Below are 5,934 nucleotides of genomic sequence, written 5' to 3'. Positions count from 1 at the left end.
TCAGTAACGAGCGAACTCTGCAGAGGGATCAGGATTGGCTTTCCTTTGGAGAGCTTGCCTGTCGCCACCGATGCTAGATGGAGAGAGATCTGGAACTCATCTGCAGACGACCCCACAAGTTATTCAAATACTTGGAGGAACTATTTGAGAGCCCACATGTCAGTATGAGCTTGAAGTCCACCTACCACATTTTCACATCTCAGATGGAGGTACTCCTCGTAGGACTCATATAAGGCCGACCCCACAAGTTAGTGAGAGACTTAGAGGAATTAGTAACTGAGAGCCCACTTGTCAGTGTCGTGGACGGTCAAGGGAAGTCGACCTACCACATCTCCTCACGCCCAAAAAACATGCCCATCTTCCATGCGTCGCAAAACTCACCCCACCTATCAGGTTATTCTTCTCCTGCACGCAAAAAAACGAAGTAGCCTCTCTCTTTATCTCTCTCTCCCTCTCTCTTTCTCTTTTCTCTCTCTCCAAGATTCAAAATCATTGAAGGGGATCGCTGACAAACTGCAGTGAAGCAGACCCCCCCACAATTTAGAAAGGTGTGTCTTCCGAATAGTCATCGCATTAGATTCGGCAATCAAAGGTTAGTAAAAAATTTATCAATGCACCTTTTGCGTGGCGATTCCTTATACACGGGATTCAATTCGTTAATGAATTTGTTGTGGTCCGGATTCATAGAATAAGACTGTTTAGTTTTACACTGTAGCTTTGATTTGAATTTGTTTTTTGTTTTGTATCCTCTCGTCCTTGTAATACGAGGTTGTTACTTTTGTTAGGTTTCATGGTTATCTTTGTGTTAAGTGTTGCACAAGCAAATTAGCATGAGAGGATCTCACTTTGGTTGAGGTTGTAGTTTAATGAAAAATTAATATATGTACATATTTATATTTGTTAATTACATAGGACTGAAAATATATCTCTGTTGATAACGACTTCGAAAAGTTTCAACACTGATACTGCAGGTTTATAACCTTTATATTTTTTACGTCTCTTTTTCGGGGAAGATGTTCAGGAGTGCGTCATCTGGTCAGGACAACAGGGACGGTTGGTCTTTGAAGGACATCAGCAAGGATTATGGGAGGCAGGTAATAGTAAGGCAGTTGAACATTAGTGTTTGGTCTTTTTTCCTGGGACGTTTGCTGTCAAGGTGTCACCACTAAGAACACCAAATAGTAGATCATTAACAACAACAAAAATGATTTATATATCCTGGATGAATGCTGTAATATCTATTTATCATGTGCATCTACTTTGCAGTTGAGTATCGAGAGGTGGTAGAATTTTTTTTACTACAAAACGAGAAGAAGATCAAGGATGCAGATGCTGTCAAATACGCACATGCCATGCAGGCTGGAATAATTGGATTCAAGAGTGAGATACAAGTTCTTGGCAAACGCCCCAACTAGGAGCATGGTGTGCAACAGACACTTGCCAAGAGGAGCATTCTAAGCAGCAAAGACTCCTCTAAGCAGATTGTCCAGGTAATGACGAAAATATCAAACGCTGGTTTTAACGTATGTGGAAGATTTGGTCGCACGTGAGTCTCATTATTTTTTGGTTTGAAGGCACAGATGCCCACAAAGGTGCAAAGCGGGCGTGGTGATGGCCCAATGTTTGTAGGCGGTCATAATGAAGAGGTGCAGGGTAACAGAATTTCCTTTGATGCAAGCAGAAGAATCATTGGCAACAAAAGCATTGGTGTTCAAGGATTCGGTACGGTTTTCACAAGCAAGAAGAGCCTAACAACAAAATCAAACATAGGAGCAATTAGCTCTACCATACAGCAGAATCAGAAAGCAATACAGGTGACAGCATATACGAACGTGCAACAACATTTAAAGCAAATGTATATTTTTTTGTGAGCAATTTTTTCTTTGTTTTCGTCTGGTATATTTAAATTGCAGTATCTTCCACACGTAGGTGTACGAGGAAGGAAGCAAGTATCGTGGTAGTCCACGAATTGACGAAAACATAAGGCAAGGTCCTTTGAAAGGATCACCTATGGCGTTCAACATGAGGGGTCCTTCCAAAGGATCTCCGATGGCATTCAAAATCGTCAGCGAAATCACCAATGCACGGAGGTTGTCGCCAAGATTTTCTGGACAAGAGAGGCATGGGAAAACAAAGGTGACGTCAGAACTATGCTTTTTCAATTCAACACACAAACAGTTTTATGGGAGAACAGGGTAAAGTGGAGAACAGGAGGACGGCTGTCCGTCTTGTACGGCTGTATGTGCAGTTGTTCTTTTATATAGGATGTTGTTGTGCGTCTCTGGTTGTATGGTGTAAACAGAAGCACATCTGTGCCTCTTTGTGAAGATGTGTGTCTAGCATGGTCGCATTCGTGATGTGAACAGTGCCTCTGGTGTACTGCTTATACTCGTTGAAGAGGCACGGGTATGGTTTTGGTATACCAGATGAGCCCTGACGAGTCATATAAATCTTTTGTTTAGAAATTAAAAAAATGCATATGCTGCTCTGGATATCTAATTCTGTTTCTTGCCATGTGTTCAGGATTTGGCAGAGGGGATAACAGACAAGGGAATGAAATGTCATAGTTCTCCATCCATTTCGAAGGAAACGCAACATTCACAGCAGCAAATAGCCTACAGTGCCAGCACGGATTGCATGGTAGAAGCAGCACAGTCCCTTGGTTGCTCGAGTGCCGGAGAAACAAGGAGCAGCATTGCACAATCCAACATTGGAGAGGCAGACTCATTTATGGATTTGGTTGTGGCATGCAGAAACGATTTTGTTGCGCGTGACAAACAACAAAGCAGCAGCAGCTCCGCTGTAAGTGGACCTGTGGCTGGTGATGAGACTGATGTCGTCAGAAGTGAATGCGATCAGACGAATGAAGACACGGTGGACAGGATCATCATGGCGCCGCCGACCATTGTAGAGTAAGAAATGGATGACATGTTTAAAGATTTCATATACCCAACGATTCAGGAGGTCACCGAAGCGGTCGAACCAGAAGGTGGTATGGTATTCGGATCATTGGATGAGTGCTTTTTCTTTTTCTGTAGATATGCTAGAAAGGTTGGCTTTGCTGCCAAACGATCAACGAGCAGAAGATCGACATATGGTCAGCAGCTTGACAAGCAGGTTTTTCAGTGCACCAAGGAAGGGCAGAATAAAAGAACTGAGAGACATGTTAAGGAGAGAAGGAGCAACTGCTTGATCCGGACAAGCTGCCCAGTCCAAATAACAGCCAAGAGGGATACAGATAGGAGGAAATGGTATCTGAAGAACGTGCATCTAGAGCACAACCACGAGCTTCACCCACCTGATTGGATGCTGAAATTCATGAGATGCTATAAGAAGATGACATCTTAGGAGAAATTATTTATACAAGTGCTGCAAAAGGCGACGTGAGAACCAAGGAAGGTTATGCAGATTTTTGCTACCATGGGGAAATCGAGGCGAGAAATTATGTTCGACACGATTGACATAAGCAACATTGCATGCCGGGAGAGGGCTGGAGAGCGCGGCACTGATAGCGCAGACACCATGAAACTGTTTGCTGATATGCAGAGGCGGAGGCCGGGATTCCACCATGTGGAAGAGACAGAGAACAATGTAGTGCGCAGCCTGTTCTGGACAGACTCCCTGTGTAAGATGAATTATGATCTATATGGAGATTTCGTGTCTTTTGACACCACATTCTCTACGAATATATATGGCTTGCCATTTGCACCAATTATAGGTGTCGACAACCACGGGTCGACTGTCATATTTGGGGTAGGCCTTTTGAAGGATGAGAAAATAGGGTCGTTCAAGTGGCTCCTAAGCACGTTTATCGAGGCAATGGGAGGTAAAGAGCCGAAATACATAATAACAGACCAGGACCAGGCGATGAAGACTGCAATGAAGGAAGCTCTTCCGAGGATGAGGCACAGGTTCTGCTGGTGGCATATTAGGAAGAACCTGAAGGAAAATAACGCGGTAGTGTTTGCGCAGCACCAAGGGATGTCTGATGATATATTTCGAATCGTCAAAAACTCACTAGATCAAGATGAGTTTGAGCGTGCCTGGAAAGCAGCAATTTCTCTGCACAAGGCGGAAAGCAACAAACATCTGAACACGCTATGGGAACTCCGAACTTTTTGGGTGCCGGCCTACTTCAAGGACTGTTTCTATCCTTTCTCGTCAACAACCACTCAAAGTGAGAGCACGAATTCTATGTGGAAGAATTACGTCGACCACTCGGACACTATAAAAAGGTTTGTTGAAGCGTATCACATGATTCAGCAAAATTGCCTCGCTACGCTTGACAAGAAAAGATACCGAACAGAAGAGATGGCGCCATCACTAGAGACGGGTTTTCCGATTGAAAGACAAGCAACTCAAGTATACGCGAATGAAATTTTCAGGAAATTCCAGCTGGAGCTACGGAACCGGACTTACTTCAAGTGCTCTGATCTGGCAAAGGGGAGGCAGTATTTTTTAAAAAAGATTATTGATCCTGGAGATAAAGTGTGGAGACCTTATCCCGGCGAGGAAAATTTGATAGGTCTGAGTTCAGGGTAGACGTGGATGAGCAAAAAGAAATATACAGTTGCAGCTGCAAGAAAATGAGTAGGGATGGCATTTAGTGCTGCCATGTGCTTAAGGTGATGGACCAAACAGGCATGGTTGATCAACTTCCAAAATCCTTTGTCATCCCCAGATGGACCAGGAATCTATCAGAGAGTCTGAAAGTTCTGTCTACAAGTCAAGGTGATAGCATGAGCATACAAGACGATGAAATTATGAGATTCGGCCTCGCTTACGCTAAGTTGTCGGATATCTGTTCAAATGCATGTAGAAAAGAGAAGGCATACCTTCTGCTGCGTGAGTGTTCGGTAGACATGAAAAATAAAAGTCATGGCAGCACTTGCTGAGGAACCAGACACAGGCATTCTTGTCGAAACTCTCAAGAACCCTCCCATGAGTGGCTCAAAGGGTACGGAAAAAGGAGATCGAATCAAAGCTGGTTTTGAGAAGAAAGGAAAAGGCTTCAAAGCCGCAACCAAGTGCGGCCGTTGTTGAGAAAAGGGTCACAGGAAAACAAACTGTCCGGATAACCCAGAAGTGCAAGAGAGGATGAGGATTGAAGAGGAAAAGAGGAAATCGCAGCTGGAGAAGAGGCAAGGTCAATGAAATGGCCGACAACACCGACAACACCATCGAGGACATCAAACAGCTCAGGACAATGCACTCCAAGCCCAGGAGGAAGACGTCAGACGCCAGCAATTCCAACAACCCCACTGACAGTAGGGAGCATTTACCAAAGTCTTGCATCTACGCCAGAATCAAACATGACATAAGCCAGGGACACAAAATGCGTCCAGGGAAGCCCGGGACAAGGCACGGAATCTGCGCAGTCCATTTCCAGAAAGGAAAGGTCTGAGTGGAGACTTTTTGGTATCGGAGAACAGTACGAATAGAAAAATTAAAAGGTAATAATGCAGCTTAAACAGGACGTGAGGAAAAAATAGTGATGACTGCAATCTTTCACTTTGTTTTTATGTATGAATATTAATTTTATAGGTAAATAGGTTGAATAGCTACGCAGAAGGGTCAGTTTGCACAAGGGTCGGGAAGGAAGTATGGATCGTTGAACATTCAAAAACAAGGCCGCACGTGGAGCGATGCAATAGCAAGAAATTGGTTGGGATTGTTTATTTTCTTGTGATGTGGTTATAAGAACGAGTTGTAAGTTAATTTGCTATAGTTATAGAAACAAAACAAATTTAAATAAGAACGCCTTTTGCTTCTTTATGTTTTTTTACTCTACGGACAAAAGTATCAGAGACACAAGTTTCCTTGTTATTTTCCGCAGCCGCCTCGGTTTTTGCACATGGATGTCGTAAGCACACAAGCATGCTTCTCTGCTGCGTGACAGAGAGATAAAATTAACCTAAGGGCACATGCAGCCAT

The 5,934-nt window shown here is 43.7% G+C and overlaps 1 pseudogene; it reads left to right on the top strand.

Annotated features, from left to right (window-relative positions):
- The first annotated feature begins 1,013 nt into the window (after window positions 1–1,013).
- Window positions 1,014–5,321, top strand: LOC119358240 (annotated as a pseudogene).
- The last annotated feature ends 613 nt before the right edge of the window (window positions 5,322–5,934 follow it).

This window comes from Triticum dicoccoides, chromosome 2A (assembly GCF_002162155.2).
Source record: "Triticum dicoccoides isolate Atlit2015 ecotype Zavitan chromosome 2A, WEW_v2.0, whole genome shotgun sequence".
NCBI classification, from domain to species: domain Eukaryota; kingdom Viridiplantae; phylum Streptophyta; class Magnoliopsida; order Poales; family Poaceae; genus Triticum; species Triticum dicoccoides.
This window is presented reverse-complemented; position numbering and strand designations above follow the sequence as displayed.